Genomic DNA, 18967 nt, shown 5'->3' with positions numbered 1-18967 from the left:
AATGCCTCTGAAGGTGGAATAATCAGCGATGATTAACGGCTTGAGGATACAGAAGGCAACAGCCACTACATTTAAGACATGAAATGTGTATCGCCTGACATGTGACCTGTAACTGAAAAAGTATCACGATGATCTTTCCATTGGCAAAATATTCCAGAATACCAGAATAGTCCCCCATTCAGGTCTCAATGGAGGGTCGGCCAGGGGGAGTGACCATGAGAAAAAGACTGAACAACAAACAAAATAATAATGTTCTACGAATGGGGGCGTGGACTGTCAGAAGCTTTAACTTGGTAGGAAACCTACAAAATCGGAAGAGGGAAATGCTAGGACTCATTCCAGGTGTCGTGCGGGTCCGATGAAGTGAAATGGAAAGTAGACAAGGATTTCTGATCACATGACTGCAGGATATAATCAGCAGCAGCAGCAGAATAGGGTGTGACAGGGGTAGGATTCTTTATCAACAGGAAGGTAGGGCGGAGAGTGAGGTACGTGGACAGTTCGGTGAAAGGGTTGTACTAATCAGAATGGACAGTGACAGTTCAGGTATACTTATGGACGTCAGTTACCAGAGATGAAGATATAGAGAAGTGACCGGGAGATATTGAACGGGGACTGCAGTACGTAAAGGAGATGAAAATCTAATAGTCACAGGGGATTAGAATGAGGCTGTAGAGGAAGGAGTACAACAAATGGTTACAGGAGATTATGGGATCGGTGACAGGAATGAGACAGGAGAAAAATAACTTCGTTTTGCAACAGATTTCAGCTAGTAATAGCGAATATTCTGTTCAAGAATCACAAGAGGAGGAAAAAGCTGGGAGAGAGAGGCAGATTTCAGTTAGATTACATTAGGACCAACAGAGATTCAAAAATCATATACTAGATTCTACTATATACACAGAAGCAGATCACAATTTAGTAGTGATGAAGAACCGAATGAAGTTCAAGAGAACAGAAAGAAACAATGCTGAAGGAAGTAGGAAATGGCAGTAATAAGGAATGAAGCGGTATGCTTGAAGGTTTCTGAAGCATTAGATACTTTGATAAGGTCGAGTTGAGAAGACAGTTACGAAGGGGAATGGACGTCTCTAAAATGGGTCATCACAGAATTTTGAAAGAAAATCATAGGTACAAAGAAAGTAACTGAAGAAACCATGTGTAAGCAAAGAAACGCTTAAGCTGATCGATGAAGGAAGGATATACAACATTGTTCATGGAATTCAGGAAAGCAGAAATAAGTTACCTAGGAATGGAGTAAATAGGAAGTGTAGGGAAGCTAAGGCAAAATTACTGCACAAAAAATGTGAAGAAACCGAAAAAGGAAAAATGGGTTGGCCGGCCAGTGTGGCCGTGTGGTTCTAGGCGCTTCAGTCTGGAACCGCGTGACCACTACGGTTGCAGGTTCGATTCCTGCCTCGGGCATGGATGTGTGTGATGTCTTTAGGTTAGTTAGGTTTAAGTAGTTCTTAGTTCTAGGGGACTGATGACCATAGATGTTAAGTCCCATAGTGCTCAGAGCCATTTTGAAAGATGGGTTGAGGAACTCACCCAGTATATGTAAATCTGGAAACAACCTTCGGCGAAACAAAGAACAAGAGCGGTAACATTAAGAGTACCGTCGGATATCCACCTTTAAATGCAGAAGTATTAGAGGATAGGTGGAAAGATTACATTGAAGGCCTCTAAGAGAAAGAGGACAGAAGAAGACGCAGTAGTCGATATAGAAGAGACAGGGGATCTAGTAGTAGTTAGAATTTAAAAGAGCTTTGGAATAACTAAAGTCAAATAAAGCAGGAGGGATAGATAATAATTGATCAGAATTTCTTAAGTCATGAGAGGAGGTGTCAACAAAACGACTACTGACTTTGATGTGGAGAATGAATGAGTCTGGTGATGCACATCTGATTTTAGGAGAAATTATATCCACACACAGTTTCGCGATTGTAAGAGCCGATAAGCGCGTGAATTATCCCAGAATCAGCTTAACAGCTCATATATCCAAGTTGCTGACAAGAATAATATACAGAAGAGTGAAAAAGAAAGTTGGTAATGTATTAAATAAAAACCAGTTTGGCTTTAGGAAAGGTAAAGGCACCAGTGCGGCAGTTCTGATGCTGTGGTTGATAATAAAAGTATGACTCAAGAAGAATCGAGACACATTCATAGGATTTGTCGACCTGTAAAAAGCGTTCAACCACGTCAAACGGTGCAAACTGAGCGAAATTCTGAGAAATATAGGGATATGCTATAGGGAAAGAATAGAGAAAATGTACAAGACCCAAGAGGAAACAACAAAAGTGGAAGACAGAGAAGGAAGTGCTTGGATTAAAAAAGGGTGTAAGACAGAGATGTAAGGCACAATGTAGCCTTTCGCTCCTAATGTTCCATCTACAGGGTGTTACAAAAAGGTACGGCCAAACTTTCACAAAACATTCCTCACACACAAATAAACAAAAGATGTTATGTGGACATGTGTCCGGAAACGCTTAATTTCCATGTTAGAGCTCATTTTAGTTTCGTCAGTGTGTACTGTCCTTCCTCGATTGACCGCCAGTTGGCACAATTGAAGGAAGGTAATGTTGACCTCGGTGCTTGTGTTCACATGCGACTCATTGCTCTACAGTACTAGCATCAAGCACATCACTACGTAGCAACAGGTTAGTGTTCATCACGAACGTGGTTTTGCAGTCAGTGCAATGTTTACAAATGCGGAGTTGGCAGACGCCCAATTGATGTATGGATAAGCAAGGGGCAATAGCTGTGGCGCGGTACGTTTGTATCGAGACAGATTTCCAAAACGAAGGTATCCGGACAGGAAGACGTTCGAAGCAGTTGATCGGCGTCTTACGGAGCACGGAACATTCCAGCCTGTGACTCGCGACTGGGGAAGACCTAGAACGACGAGGGCACCTGCAATGGACGAGGCAATTCTTCGTGCAGTTGACGATAACCCTAATGTCAGCGTCAGAGATGTTGTTGCTTCACAAGGTAACGTTGACCACGTCACTGTATGGAGAGTGCTACGGGAGAACCAGTTGTTTCCGTACATGTACAGCGTGATCAGGCACTATCAGCAGCTGATTGGCCTCCACGGGTACACTTCTGCGAATGGTTCATCCAATAATGTGTCAATCCTCAATTGGGTGCAAATGTTCTTTTTACGGATGAGACTTCATTCCAACGTGATCAAATTGTAAATTTTTACAAGCAACCTGTGTGGGCTGACGAGAATCCCCACGCAATTGTGCAATCACGTCATCAACACAGATTTTCTGTGAACGTTTGTGCAAGCATTGTTGATGATGTCTTGATTGGGCCCCATGTTCTTCCACCTACTCTCAATGGAGCACGTTATCATGATTTCATACGGGATACTCTACCTGCGGTGCTAGAACATGTGCCTTTACGACACAACATGTGGTTCACGCACGATGGAGCTCCTGCATATTTCAGTAGAAGTGTTCGTACCTTTCTCAACAACACATTCGGTGACCGATGGATTGGTAGAGGTGGACCAATTCCATGGCCTCCATGCTCTCCTGACCTCAGCCCTCTTGACATTCATTTATGGGGGTATTTGAAAGCTCTCGTCTACGCAACCCCGGTACCAAATGTAGAGACCCTTCGTGCTCGCACTGTGGACGGCTGTGATACAATACGCCATTCTCCAGGGCTGCATCAGCGCATCAGGGATTCCACGCGACGGAGGGTGGATGCATGTATCCTCGCTAACGGAGGACATTTTGAACATTTCCTGTAACAAAGTGTTTGAAGTCACGCTGGTATGTTCTGTTGCTGTGTTTCCATTCCATGATTAATGTGATTTGAAGAGAAGTAATAAAATGAGCTCTAACATGGAAAGTAAGCGTTTCCGGACATATGTCCACATAACATATTTTCTTTCTTTGTGTGTGAGGGATGTTTCCCGAAAGTTCGGCCGTACCTTTTTGTAACACCCTGTATAATGAAGCAATAACCATGACCACCATTGTTCATCCTTCTTTCCAAGCAGATCTTCCTCTTTTGCCAATTGAGTAAATAAAAGAACCACAAAAGTAGCAGAAATGAGAACAGCGAGGAGCTTAACGTTAGGATTGGTGATCAGGAAATAGATGAAAGTGACAAATTCTACTACCTAGGCAGCAAAATCAACCAAGATCGAAGAAGGAAGGACGACTTAGAAAACAGACTAGCACTGGCAAAAAGAGCACTCCTGTCCTATAGAAGTCTAGTAGTATGAAACATGGGTCTTAATGTGAGGAAGAAATTCCTGAGATTGTACTTATACGTTTGGTGCTCTGAGGTAACGGGCGAGTTGTGGCGCCCTTGAAATATTCTAAGTTCGGAGTTGGCGTAGCCGCGCGGGGAGCATTTCGGCGGGCCGCGGCCTGGCAGCAACCACGTGGTGTCTAACGTTAGCTGAGCATGAGGGGTAGCCCCAGCACGTGGTCCATCCTCGTGGCTGGAAATTCCATGGTGACGTTGTGTCGATTTAGGAGACACGACGGGAGTGCCAAACATGGCAGACTTTGTGAAGCCTTAATACCAGACATTCCACAGTTCATATAGAAATTAATAGTAGCCAGAAGAATCATGACATTTCACAAAGAAACATGTACATTACCATTATTTTCACGACAGTCTGATGGTGTAATCAGATATTCGATATTTTTCCTAGTTTAAAGTTTAGTATCTGACTGTAAATTATACAAGTAACACCCAGCAACGAATTTACAAAGTCTGACTGGTTCATCCGAGCAACGAATTTCCGAAATCTAAACGGTTCATCCGATTGCGTCGATCGGCGTGTGTTTAGAAAGCTACTAGTGTAAGCCTAAATAGGTATAAATTACAGGCATGTAATTTGACTACTACATGAGTTGTTCGAGGTCAAAGTGGCCGATTACTATCGATCAAGTCAGACCATAAGTACTCCACATTTACAGAAAAAACGGTAGCAGCATGCTTATAAATATATTTATTCATCTATGTCTTTGTTTATATCCGATATATACTATCCATGAAGAAATCGGTCAAATATTTACTGTGTTTTAGAAAGCACAGAGACATTAGGCTACAGGCCTACTTTTGCTTGCTATTCCTTTGATATGTGTTTGTTTCATTGTTTATGTATTTAATAACGTATGTTAGAGCGTGTTTGTGGTCCAGCTGTAGGAATATTTTTTAATTTCAAGTTATTTAAATGTAAATCCAGTATTAATAATGTTTCATTATGTATGTGAATGTGTGTTGGCTTGAAGACATGGTGGGAGCGCTCTCTCCAATCACAGTGCTCATGAATGGGGATACTGGATGGAAGTGGGAGAGGAGTACGAGAGAGGACTCGGGGGACTACGGCGCGAGGGATGCACGGTTGCGAGAGAGACTTGGAGTGTGGAGCGGTTTGCACTTGGTGGCGAGCGATAGAAATTATTCGGGTGCGGACTTGTGAACTCGTGAGATTTCCAAGGTTTCTACAGTGAACACGTAGTATGCGTTTAGAAGTGAATATCTCGCGAGCTATGTAGTGGTTCATAACTAATCACGTGCAGTAGGAACCTATTGTTTCCTGTTATTCAACTTACGTTTTATTTAATTGCTGGACTATCGACGCCAATAAGTGTTTTGCAGAAATATACCACATTCTCAAAAGTACTTCTACTATTGTACTCATCATTTAAAGTCTTAAGGCAGTACTTGCAGATTTTATTTATTGCAATATTTTATTTAGAAATTTCTACGTTACATTCCCGATTGCAGAGGGATAGGAACATTCGACCATTCGGTTCATGTGTATATTCATATTGTATGCTGTACACTCAGCCATATTTGGCTTGTAATGTGGCAACTATGTATCCCAGCCCCTAGACAACGAAACCACAGAAGACTTTTAATATTTCCAGTTTGAGTAGGTGGTTACGTAGTTGAGGGCCACCACACTATCATCATTTTCTTAAATGGAAAGCCCGCAGTGCACAACACTGTATGATAGTGAAACGTGGATTGTGGGGAATACGGAACAGAAGAGAATCAAAGCATTTGAGATATGGTGCTACAGAAGAAAGTAGAAAATTAGGTGGACTGACAAGTTAAGGAATGGGGTAGTTCTCCAGAGAATCGGCAAGGATAGGAATATAAGGAAAACACTGACAAGAAGAAGGGACAGGATGGTAGGACATCTATTAGGTCATCAGGAACTAACTTGCATGGTAGAAGAGGGAGCTGCTGAGGGTAAAATCTATAGAGGAAGAAAGAGTTGCAATACATCCTGCAAATAATGTAGTGCGTAGGTTGCAAGTGCTACTCCAAGATGAAGAGGTTGGCACGAAGAGGAATTTGTGGCGGGCCCAGTCAGAAGGCTAGCGAATAAAGAAAAAGAGAAAGGAGAGAGAGTCTGCAGAGGCAATATGTTTACTAAATCTGTGTTGAACGAAATCATCTTTTGTTGTGAAATCTAAAAGCTATTTTGATTAGCATTTCACGACTCTGATGAAAACCTTGTAAACACTTCTGAGGGAGCTACACAGAGTTCATAAGGTAATCTGTTCTTAAGCCACTAGCTGAAATTATTCGAGTAATAGTTAGTTACATATTCCATAGATCATTTTAACGATGCTTTTATGGAAATGATGCGAAACGGCTTAACCCACGGGACATGTATAAATGATTAGTTGGAACATTTCTAACGTATCATTTTTTATTCCTACTCATGCAACTTTAATGAAGATATCAGTACTCTATTTTTAACGGGATATTAGTCTTTAAATAGAAATATGCTCATTGGACAGAAGTGATTGTCCTTAAAAATGATTTTAGGTCAGATTGAAGAGCTACTTTTCTACCTGACAAACAATTTATGTTAATGGACAAATGATCAAAAATATTCGTTGCTGCTTATATATAGTGATGAGTGATGGTGCAGTTGCTCCCTGAAGAGGTTCCTGGATAACGACTGCAGGTGAACACCTCTTATTATACTTACTGCTTGCTTTTGTGCAATCAGTACCACCAAAAAATTAATCCATAAGACATTATTGAGCGGAAAAATCCAGAATATGTCAGAAGGCTCATTATTTTCTTTTCAAGGCAATCATACGAACAGCAAAAGCAGTTAAACTTGAAAGACTCCGTAATGTGTTTCTTAAAGCTGAATTTTTCAGCAATATGTACAACCAACAATTTTGAGCATTCTTCTCTTTTTACTGACGCTTGTTCATGTAAAGAAGTTAAACAACTGTATGTTTTAGACTGTCTGGAAAAATTCCCTCTGCTAGTGATGCATTACATGCATCATTAAGGACATTTCTTACAGCATTAGAATACATTTTCAGAAATCTTTATGAAATTATATCACCACCATGAGTTTTTATTTGGAAGTTCATAATACTGTTAACTCAGTGAAGTATGATGAAACTACTTCTAGTTGCTTAAGGTATTGTGGTATGACATTCTTTATAAACCCTTCTGCTACTTCAGCTGAACCTATTACGTTCAGAAAGTGGTTGTTAAAAGTATTCACAAGTTGTGAATTATCACTCACATTACAAGTAGTTATCCAAAGTTCACCAGTTTTTAATGGATTTTCTAGATAATGTTTTAGGAATTCTACTTTCAAATACTGACACAAATTTCCTCGATTACGTCGAATTCGACATTAGCGTATATATCATTCCATACCATCCTCTTTAAACATTGAATCCTTTTCTCATTAATAATTTATGTACCTGCTTTGTAACTGTTGCATGGGGGCTTAATTATATCTAATGCAAATAATTTTAATTTTTTGATTTAGTAGCTGTATGTCCGATTAAGAAGTCTCGTAAACGGTTGGCCCTGAGTAGTTTTAGTACGCAATCTGACTGCATAGAATAACAACAAAGAATGAAGGAAAATTTCCGTTACACAATTAATTAAGTCCCCAGCAACTATAAAACGTACTAAACCAAAGCACAAGTGTAACTGTTCTGCGTGTGGAAGTGTGATTCAACGTACACATCTGGCACGGTTCCTCTTCAATAAGACCAGAAATTTTAAATACCACTTATACTGAAGTAATTAAAAAAAATAGAAATACTATAATTGCGTAAGGAAACCAGAATTATTCTCTAATACAAGAACACAAGCCAGGTGCTTTGTTGACTGAACCTGTAATGATGCATTATTTAAGACACTGAAAAAATAAAAAGAATAGGGAATTTTTTTTTACCTTCTTATATATTGACGAAAAGCACTCTGATCATTACAATATCTCCATTCGAACACCATCTGCTGTCTAGCCCATCAAGCAACTGCATAAAACATGGAGCAAGCACTCCCTACTACAACATCTCAACACCGACTCACTCCTACCACTCCACAACAAGCATTCTCCACCACGACTTCTCGACAAGAACTTTTCACTACGCCATCTCAGCAAGCACTGACTACTACGAGTTCTCGACAAGCACTGCCAGTGGAGGCGGCGGAATAATACTCTTTGGCGCAATCTCTGGCGCTGTGGCTCAGTGTAGCCACCTTTCATATGCCCCTCCTCCACGGGCCAGAATTTGATGGTATTTTTGCCAGCATTGGTGGTGAAAATACCACCAAATTCGTCCACAAAAATACAGACAAAATAAAAGATAATATTAATACGCAAATATCACACAATTAGATAAAATTTTGGCTTTGCACTGACCTTTCAATAATATAATATATGAAATACAGTAAGCAACACAACTTCTTTCATACATGTGACTTTACATAATAGTTCACACAATACACAAAAAATCAGTTTATACAAATGTTCACATAAAATCCTTTCAATGATTAGTTCCAGCAGTAGCACCCAGCAATGGTCAACAGGTGCAGAAACCAACAAGTGACATCATTCAGCAGAAGCAGTTCCATTAGCGGCACTCAGCAATGTTGAGCAAGTACAGACACCAACAGGTGACATCTTTTCAGTAGAAGCAGTCCATCAGTGGCACCCAGCATTGTTGAACAGGTGCAGACACCAACAAGTGACATTATCTCAGTAGAAGCAGTCCGTCAGTGACACCCAGCAATGTTGAGCAGGTGCAAACAGCAACAAGTGACATTATGTCAGTAGAAGCAGTTCATCAGTGGCACCTAGCAATGATGAGCAGGTCCAGACAGCAGTCCATAATATTCACTATCACTAATGACACTGTTCATCAGCAGAAATTGAACATTTCTAAGTGGCACGCATTATGTTGAACAAGTGCAGGTAACAGTCCATAATATTCACCATCACTAATCAGACAGTTCAGGCATGAACAATAGGTTGAATGCACACACAATTGCTTTTACAAAATTATTCTCAATGCTCTTACACTAAACATACAAATTATAACAAACACACAAATCATATCAGATAATTGTCATATTAACAATTACAAATACACAAATATCAGTAAACCTGTAATATTTATGGGTGTCAGTGCAAGCCACAACAAGCAAGTAAAATAATATTTAGGAGATAAGTCGGTACCACTTATCTGGGATTAGGAAGGGAAAACACACATAACACACTCACTCATCTTTCATCCACATTAAGTACCACTGTGTAATTGAATAGTGTTAACTGTGTAAATGCAATTCTGTCAAAATTTGATGTTCATCATGTGTATCAAGTAGTACTGGCAGCAATGCATAACAGTCAATAATAGTTAGTCAACACCATAGTCATCACGTCAAGACCAATGTTTGCCAAGCCAGATCAAAATGTACGGTTGCTGAACAACTGTCAGTGTGCAAGATATGCAATTACTTACTCTCTCCAAAAAAAAAAAAAAAAAAAAAAAAAAAAAAAAAGTACTGCTTATTGATTTAACAAAGTGTGTGTAGACAATCTTCCTTCCACTTTAGTGTTCTAGTCTGCTATCTTCATCCTCCTTGTTCCATAAAACCAACAAAAAAAATGATCCTCACTTGCTTTACCTCTTATCCACCAAAACTCCAATAATCATTAGCATCACATAATCTTAATACTTCAATAATACCTCTTACGTCGGTACATATAAACCTTATCATCAATATCATTTACCTTACCTCTTGTCCACCAAAACTCCAATAATCATAAACTTCACATAATCACAATACCTCAATAATACCTCTTCAATACGTCGATACATATAAACCTTAGCACCAATATCATTTCACTTCCATAACAACTCTTTCCTCTAGTCAGTCTCCTCGAACAAGTACAGATAAAATTCTAATGCAAACTTCATCATCCCATACAATCTGAAGACACAATGTCCACACACAACCTCTGTGTAATCCATCTGACCCAATCTTCTACTCATTATGAATTATAAAATACATTTTGGTTACCTTGTCCATCATTAAACAAAAGAAATGCATACATGACCTCTAACAGACTTTAGTTTGAATAACTTTCAGTAAGTAAGTACGAGTACGGAGTGTGAATGAGAGTAATATTTCATAGTGTGTACACCACTTCAAGAATCATGGCAAATCAGATACATATATGTGGAGTATTTCTTGTGTCAAGTGTCACTTCCTATTTCAATTGCTCACGAAGAATGCAGTGTAAAGACTGTCAATGGTCTAAACCTAGTGTTAGTATGCCACGTCGTTAGCTTCCTTCCTATTAGCATAAATTTATACAGCTTTCATAAAACCTCCAGCTCATGTGACTTCTATGAAGTTTCTTGTACTAATGTCGTTCGTCGAATTATAGCAGTTCATTTACTTATCTTAAAAAATACAAGGCACTGAGCGTAAGAAAAACATGCAATAGCGAGTAAAAAAAAAATATACCAGTAGAGAACAGAATGTTAACAAGTGGATGCAGCACAATTCCTATAACGAGGCTCTGCCAAGCAAACAATCTATAATTAATACAATAGTGTGACCTACACTCTATGTTCGTACACAGTACATCAGCATTTCTATATATCAAATTAAAGAGTAGTTATGACAACAAAACAGAAATGTGTAAATAAGCAATCCATAAGCAAGGCAGCAAATATGTTATCTAACATAATAAACAGGTCAATAGCATCACATCAGCATAAGCAAATAAATGTTCATATGTAATCTTAATAAGTAAACATGAAGGCGCAAGCAGATAAATCACAAAGTATAACTTACACACATAACCATAGTCAGCACAAGAGCATAGCAGCCAAGCGATGCCTAATATACACAAGTAACAACCCTATTCATTAATCAATCATTGTCAAAATCAGTTAATGTACGCAAGCACGTCGCTTCACAAGTAAATTCATAGAGCATGATATTTAGCACAAACTATGAATCACATAATCGCGAGCAGAAAATTACGTCTAAAGTACGTACCTAAATGGAAATATGTTACCTGAAAAATAAACTCAATTAATAGGTACCTTTTTAGTATATTAGTTTCTTCTTCGAAATTACATTCTTCCTGAAATTTTCTCGATAGCAAGTCGTCTTAACGTCGGACACGCACAGAATTTACCTGAAGTTCTTAAATATTTTATAGAACCGTATCCTGAAAAATACTGAACGTTAATAACATAATTCATCAAGTCACTATAGCTTTATACTGAATTTATTCGGAGAAATTAGACTGTGTATTTGTTTACGGCTGTCAGTGCATTCGCACTGAGCGCTCGATCAGCTGTAGGCGCGTGACGTAGGAAGTAATTGTTTGCGGTCAACGACTACCTTGTGCGGCGCGCAGACTTGACTGTTGCTTTGAGTATGTGCCGCCGCCAAAACACAGCGCGGTATCCTTGTATTCTCTGCATGTTTACATGTAGCTGTTAGTTTCTCAAAAGTATGTCACTCCACAAAAATTTTAACGTTAGATATCTGATGTATTCCCTTAGAGCGCCGAGATTTAAGAGTTTCTACTTCGACAGTGTTATCACGAATAATTTTGCGAACTCTATATGGACCGTTATAAAGCAGAAAAAATTTGCGACACAAGCCTTTTCCTTTGTGAGACAAACGATGAGACTTAATTAACACCTTTTGACCAACTGACAAGATTCTTAAACGACCAGGACGCTTAGCTGATTTCTCTCTTCTAGCAGCCGAAGGGGGAATATTTTGCAGAGCGAGGTTCACAACTTCAGAATGCCGCAGTTTTCGTGTAGGCGGAAAAGGAACGATTTCAGAAATGCGATTTGTCGGTGCTTTGTTTCTTAATATCACTATAGGCGGTAAAGAAGTTGAGTCATTAGGAAGTTCATTCAGAATGTTTTGAAAATATGAAGATACTGATCCCAAGTTCTGTGATTCTGATGACAATAAAGTCGACACAATTTATTGATTTCCTTCATCCATCTCTCTGAAGCGTTAGATTGAGGGTGAAAAGGTGAAATGAAAATTGGTTTAATCTTACGACGCCGTAGAGTACGAAGCCAAATTTTAGAGCGAAACTGTGATCCATTATTTGATATAACCTTATCAACATGACCCACTTCTTTAAGAAAATGTTTGATGAAAGCATTAGATACTGAACGAGCTGTTGCTTTGCGTAAAGGTGTAAAACACACATATTTTGAAGTCAGTTCCACTGCTACGAAAATATACGCAAAACCATTAGTAGAACGAACCACTGGACCGAACAAATCGACTGCAGCCATCTCCTTTAATGTCGCTGGAATGATAGGAAACAACGGTGCTCTGTGAGAAATAGTTGGCGGCTTAGCCTTTTGACATAATTTGCATTTGGCAAGAACAGATCGAATACGTTTTTCCATATTACTGAAGTAGCAATTTTCCCGTAATTTATGAAAGCATTTTCTGGGACCAAAGTGTGCATAACTGAAATGTGTGTACCAAATCAATTTATTGACCCACTCATCAGGAATACAAACTAACCAAACAGAGTTGTCGACCGACTTTCGTTTAAAAAGAATGTCATTACGAACTAAATAATACTGTCTGATCGCTACGCTTTCCTTTCTCCTCCACTTCTCCTTAATGTCCTTCCAGATTGGATCCTTATTTTGCTCCTTAGCGATGTCCTGGAGCGAAGACGAAATAAAATTCTCAAACGTAACACCTTGAATATACATCAGACAATAATTGTTTTCCTTGCAGTCCTCCTCAGCACTTTGTTTCAAAGCTATAGGTGCACGTGATAAAGCATCAGCAATAATATTTGAAGAACCCTGTATGTAAACAATACTAAAATCAAATTCCTGTAGATACAGCGCCCATCGTGACACTCTGCCATGTGTTAATTTTGTTGACATAAGAAATTCCAGAACTCGATGATCGGTGTAAACCTTAGTATGTCTGCCAAACAAAAATATGCGAAATTTTGTGAAAGCCCATACAACAGCCAAAGCCTCAAGTTCCGTAATCGAATAATTCTTTTCTGATTTAGAGAGCACACGACTTCCAAATGCAATAGTCTTCTGTACTACAACGCTGTCTTCTTCTATCTCTTGAAATAAATGTGCACCTAGGCCTTTGTATGATGAGTCCGTCGCCAAACAAAAATCTTTAGATAAATCCGGATGTGAAAGAAGTGGAGCAGCAACTAAAGCATCACGAAGTTGTTCAAATTCTGACTGAGCTTCCTCATCCCAGCACCAATTAGATTTCTTTCCAGATAGTTCACATAAACGAGGTGTGGCCAAATCGTCCAATCTAACAAAGCGTCTAAGAAAATTACAGACACCAAGGAAACTACGAACATCACGTTTTGTGGTAGGAACAGCATAATTACGAATAGCGTCAAGTTTTTCTGGATCAGTAAGAATACCTTCTGTAGAAATAATGTGACCGAGAAATTTCACCTGTGAACGACCAAATTCAGATTTTTCCAAGTTCACTGTAATGCCAACTCTTGCAAAAATACGTAATAATGAATCCAAAATTTTGTTGTGCTCACTCCAAGAACGTTTAGCAATAAGAATATCGTCAACATATGAAGTAATATTGTCACGAAGATAAACAGGTAAAATTTCGTTTAAACTACGAATGAATGCTGCTGAAGGTACCGTAAGTCCAAACGGTAATTTCCGAAATCACTTTTGGGTAAATTAGTAATATCCGGTTAATTTTTAACGACTCTCTAGATAGATTGATAGTCGAAGAGTTGTTCTGATAGATGCAAAGAATAGTAAAAGAGTAGGCAGCGGTGCAGAAAACTTAAAGGGAAATAGCACCACTACAGCTCGGGGCCCTATGCACGCTACGGCACATATTCACTTAGTGTAGTGAATCCCCTGAGGACTTCAATAGCCGCACATAATTTCCAGTTTGTGACTTAGTGGCCAATTTGGTGGAAGTCCGTACGTAAATTGATCTAACCATGCACATGGATGTATGTCATTCTTAGAATTACGAAAGATCTTAAATTTCCGAACAGTTAAGAAGTGTTTATAATCAAAGTTTTCGCCTCGTGGCGACAAAGACCTACCGCGTCTGTCCCAGTCCGAATGTCGATTATTGTCAAGTTCGCGCGCCTGGCGCTCTCTTGTTGCATCCCGCAAATGAAATAAATTATTTTCTTCAAAGCCCTCTGCTATCTGTGATTCAAAATTTCTTCTGTTGTCTTTTCCTACGATTTCGCCTTCAATTTGTTTGACTTGCTTTCGTAATGCCTCAAGTTCCCTTTTAACGCGTTCATTAAATTTTCCCTGATTTTCAACATGTTTATTTATGTTCTGATACTCTTCGGTTTCTGCAAATGGCAATGGAGCTATATCATCCGAATCTCTGTCCCCATTCAAGCTAAGACTTGTCAATTTATCTGAAATCTCCTCAACTCCTTCCGATGAGTAACCTATTTTTCCTTTCTGTTTATTTACGTCTTCTGTAAGTGTCGCGACTCGGGTTTCGGTATTGTCACATTTAGTAGTTAACTGTTCATACTGTTGTGTTAGGTTATTTATTCTGTCATCCGGCATGGATTCCTCGATTCTTTCAAGTATTTCTTCCTTATCGTGTGCACGTTGTAAATTTAGCTCTGAAAATTTCTGTACTATCACGCGATCTCTTTCTTCCTGTTCTCTGTCCTGTTCCTCTTCTGATGAAATTAAACTATTATTGTGAGCCTTCAAAATCGGTTGTACTTCTTCTCTAATTTCTTTCTTTGATTCATCTTTCATGTTTCTGAAACATGTCCCTATTCGTGAGGCTGTGTTTCCATTGTTTCCATCTCGGTTTTATTTGTTCCTGTTTGTGAGCCTAACCGTATTGTCAAAGTTTCCATCTTCGTGTTAATTCTTCCTATGTGTGATCCCACTATTTGTAATTCAGATTCCAAATTTAATATTACACCCATCAACTGCTCCATATTAACTGGTTCAAAATTCTTTTCGCCCCTAACATTTCCCACAAAACCAGCTTCCTTCGCCATAGCTGTAAAGCTATCTGTGTTCGATACTGTTCCAGAATCTTCTGTCGTTAATCTCGTATTCTGTGAATTTTCTGATTGAGAAAAATTTTGAAATGTTTCCGGAGTATTTTCCCGACTTTTTAAATTGTTTTTCACTTCATTATTCATCATACTGTTCTCCTGTGTTGGCGAGTTCGCCATGTCAACAATTTCGTCATTCTGACTATCCATCATTTTTGCCTTTTTCATCGATCGCGTAATCATTTACAAAACATACAAAACTCGTCACGGTACGAAAATTACACACAATGACTCTTTATCTCCAACAATACCATTCACACGAAATGTTTCCCTCAAACACGATTAACGAACAATTGAAATAATTGCACCAAATTGTCAAACGCGTATACAAGACAACAAAATTAAATTCTGAAAAAAAATACCATTAGAAGAATGACAATTACCAAATCTACACATAAAAAATAGACTACAATTACTAAACTACAAATTACTACAACAATACTACTGTCTACTATTTTTACAATCAGAAGAATTCTAAGGGACGATCCGAAGCAGCGGTCGCCACGTGCATGGGGGCTTAATTATATCTAATGCCAATAATTTTAATTTTTTGATTTAGTAGCTGTCTGTCCGATTACGAAGTCTCGTAAACGATTGGCCCTGACTAGTTTTAGTACGCAATCTGACTGCATAGAATAACAACAAAGAATGAAAGAATTTCCGTTACACAATTAATTAATTAAGTCCCCAGCAACTATAAAACGTACGAAACCAAAGCACAAGTGTAACTGTTCTGTGTGTGGAAGTGTGATTCAACGTACACATCTGGCACGGTTCTTCTTCAATAAGACCAGAAATTTTAAATACCACTTATACTGAAGTAATTAAAAAAATGGAAATACTATAATTGCGTAAGGAAACCAGAATTACACTCTAATACAAGAACACAAGCCAGGTGCTTTGTTGACTGAACCTGTAATGACGCATTATTTAAGACACTGAAATAATAAAAGGAATAGGGAATTTTTTTTTTACCTTCATATATATTGACGAAAAGCACTCTGATCATTACAATATCTCCATTCGAACAACATCTGCTGTCTAGCCCATCAAACAACTGCATAAAACATGGAGCAAGCACTCCCTACTACAACATCTCAACACCGACTCACTCCTACCACTCCACAACAAGCATTCTCCACCACGACTTCTCGACAAGAACTTTTCACTACGCCATCTCAGCAAGCACTGACTACTACGAGTTCTCGACAAGCACTGCCAGTGGAGGCGGCGGAATAATACTCTTTGGCGCAATCTCTGGCGCTGTGGCTCAGTGTAGCCACCTTTCACTGTATTATTTATTTCTGATAATTGCACATGAAGTTCACATACATTCTATTTAAATCCTTAGTTAAAAATTGGCAGCCAATAAAGTAACTAGATTCAAAGTAGTTTCATGCACAGGACTACAAAATGATAGTTAATGTTAAATTTCGGCCACTGTGCCCTTTAGAAATTTGTGAGGGCCTCCATATAGGCATCCAAAGAAACTATTATGTATGCATATCCTGTAATCTGACTCATTCCAAACATTTCATTAACAAAAGCGTTCAAATGATCTGGAGAATATTAACCAGTTAATTAACTAGTCTTCTACTTAAACCTCAAAAGTTGTTTGTGTATTCTGACCCACAAGGTGTTTTGAAGGTCTATAATTAAAAAACATTTGGTTTCCTTCACCAATTTTGTTTTGCGCTTAGCGAAATACAGGGAAAAAATAATTTTGGAGCGGTAGTTTGACAACTGCCGAAATAGTACTTCTGACGCCTTAAAGTCTTTTTAGACCCTGTGTATTTTAACCTCCATTGCTATAGCAAATTCTGAAAATATTCAGTTTGCCTACAATGGAACTATATGCTTGCAGTAAGGTGGATGTAAAGAAGTGAAGACAATATTGTTCTGAACTACGGAATGTCTATCTCTGTGGAATGGAGGAAATGGGGGTGTGCAAGTCATTGCTTTTTCCTGTAACCAAACCGGTTTATAAACTGATTCACTTCTACTCATGTTACTAGGCTCCTACCTTTACAGTTCATACATTTTATAAGTTTTTTTTCTTTGCGAGATAATGAAATAACAGAAACAACTATGAATATATCAGATAGTGATGAAGTGGTGTCAGAGAACGAAGATCATGTTTCGAAATGCAACTCTTCACCTTCACTAGAAGACGCAGATGATACACCAAAACAGCAAAAGGTAAACAGCGTAATTGTTAAATGAAAGGATAAATCAACTGAATGGAAGCAAGCACACCTGCCTCAAGAGGGACAACATGCAGCATTTAATATAGTTCTCCTGACTTCAGGAGCAAAAAGGATGCCACTTGCTGGATTACAAATAATCAGGTTTCCTTCCTCTATCAATTGAAAAAAATTTACTCAGCCATTGTAATGGTGAAGAATATGGAGAAAAGTGGAAAAAGGAGATATTTTTCGCCTAGATGCTTACATAAGTCTGTTTTCATTAGCAGGAGTTTATAAGTCACATGATGAAACTAATGTAAGTTTATGGGATGAGTACAAAGATCGCCCAGTTTTCAGAGCTACAATGTCCGTAGAAACTTTTAAAAAGATGACGTATTCGATTTTATGTCCGTGAGTCAAGACTACACAGATATAAACAACGTAAGTTTCCACCTAAAAGGGATCTGTGGAAGAAATGGGTAGAGGTATTACCTAAATTATACAATACCAATACGTTTGTACAGTAAACGAACTACTGATTGCTCTCAGGGGCAACTGCCTTTTCGGCCAGTATATGCCAAGTAAGTTGACAAACTATGACAATAGGTTTTGGGTACTTCGTGACAATTACACTAGTTATGTGTGGAATATTCAGCCATCTACTGGGAAACGACCGCGTAATGCCACTGAAGAGCCGGAAGGTCTAAGAGTTGCAAGTGACTTTTCTTATGGATTCAAAGGGCACAATATCACCCTTCTTAAGATTGCCTATAACAGCTTTTTCACCTGTTACAAACTAGAACAAATGGTGACTAAGAGAAATATTACAATGGGTTGTAACTGTGTGAAATAATAAGCCTTCTATCCCACCACAACAATTTCAAACCGCAGAAATTGTTAATCTTAGTTACATATGAACGCTTGCTTTCACAAAGGACACTGCGCTTCTCTTTGTTTCTTTTTTTTTCAGTTTTCTGACTGGTTTGATATGGCCAGCCACGAATTCCCTGTCCTGTACCAACCATTTCACCGCGTAGTAGCACTTACAATCTATGTCCTCAAGTATTTGCAGGATGTATTCCAAACCCCGGCTTCCTCTACAGTTGTTGCCTTCAACAGCTCTCTCTAGTACCATGAAAGTCATTCCCTGATCACAAATCCTTTCCCTTCTCCTTTTCAGTGTTTTCCACTTATTCCATTCCTCTCCGATTCTGCGCAGTACCTCCTCATTCCTTATATTATCAGTCCATCTCACTTCCAAAATTCATCTGTAGCACCACTTCTCAAATGCTTCGATTCCCTTCTGTTCGAGTTTTCCCTCAGTCCATGTTTCACTACTATAAAATGCTGGGCTCCAAACGTATATTCTCAGAAATTTCTC

Source organism: Schistocerca serialis, chromosome 2 (assembly GCF_023864345.2).
Source record: "Schistocerca serialis cubense isolate TAMUIC-IGC-003099 chromosome 2, iqSchSeri2.2, whole genome shotgun sequence".
Taxonomy (NCBI): domain Eukaryota; kingdom Metazoa; phylum Arthropoda; class Insecta; order Orthoptera; family Acrididae; genus Schistocerca; species Schistocerca serialis.
This window is presented reverse-complemented; position numbering follows the sequence as displayed.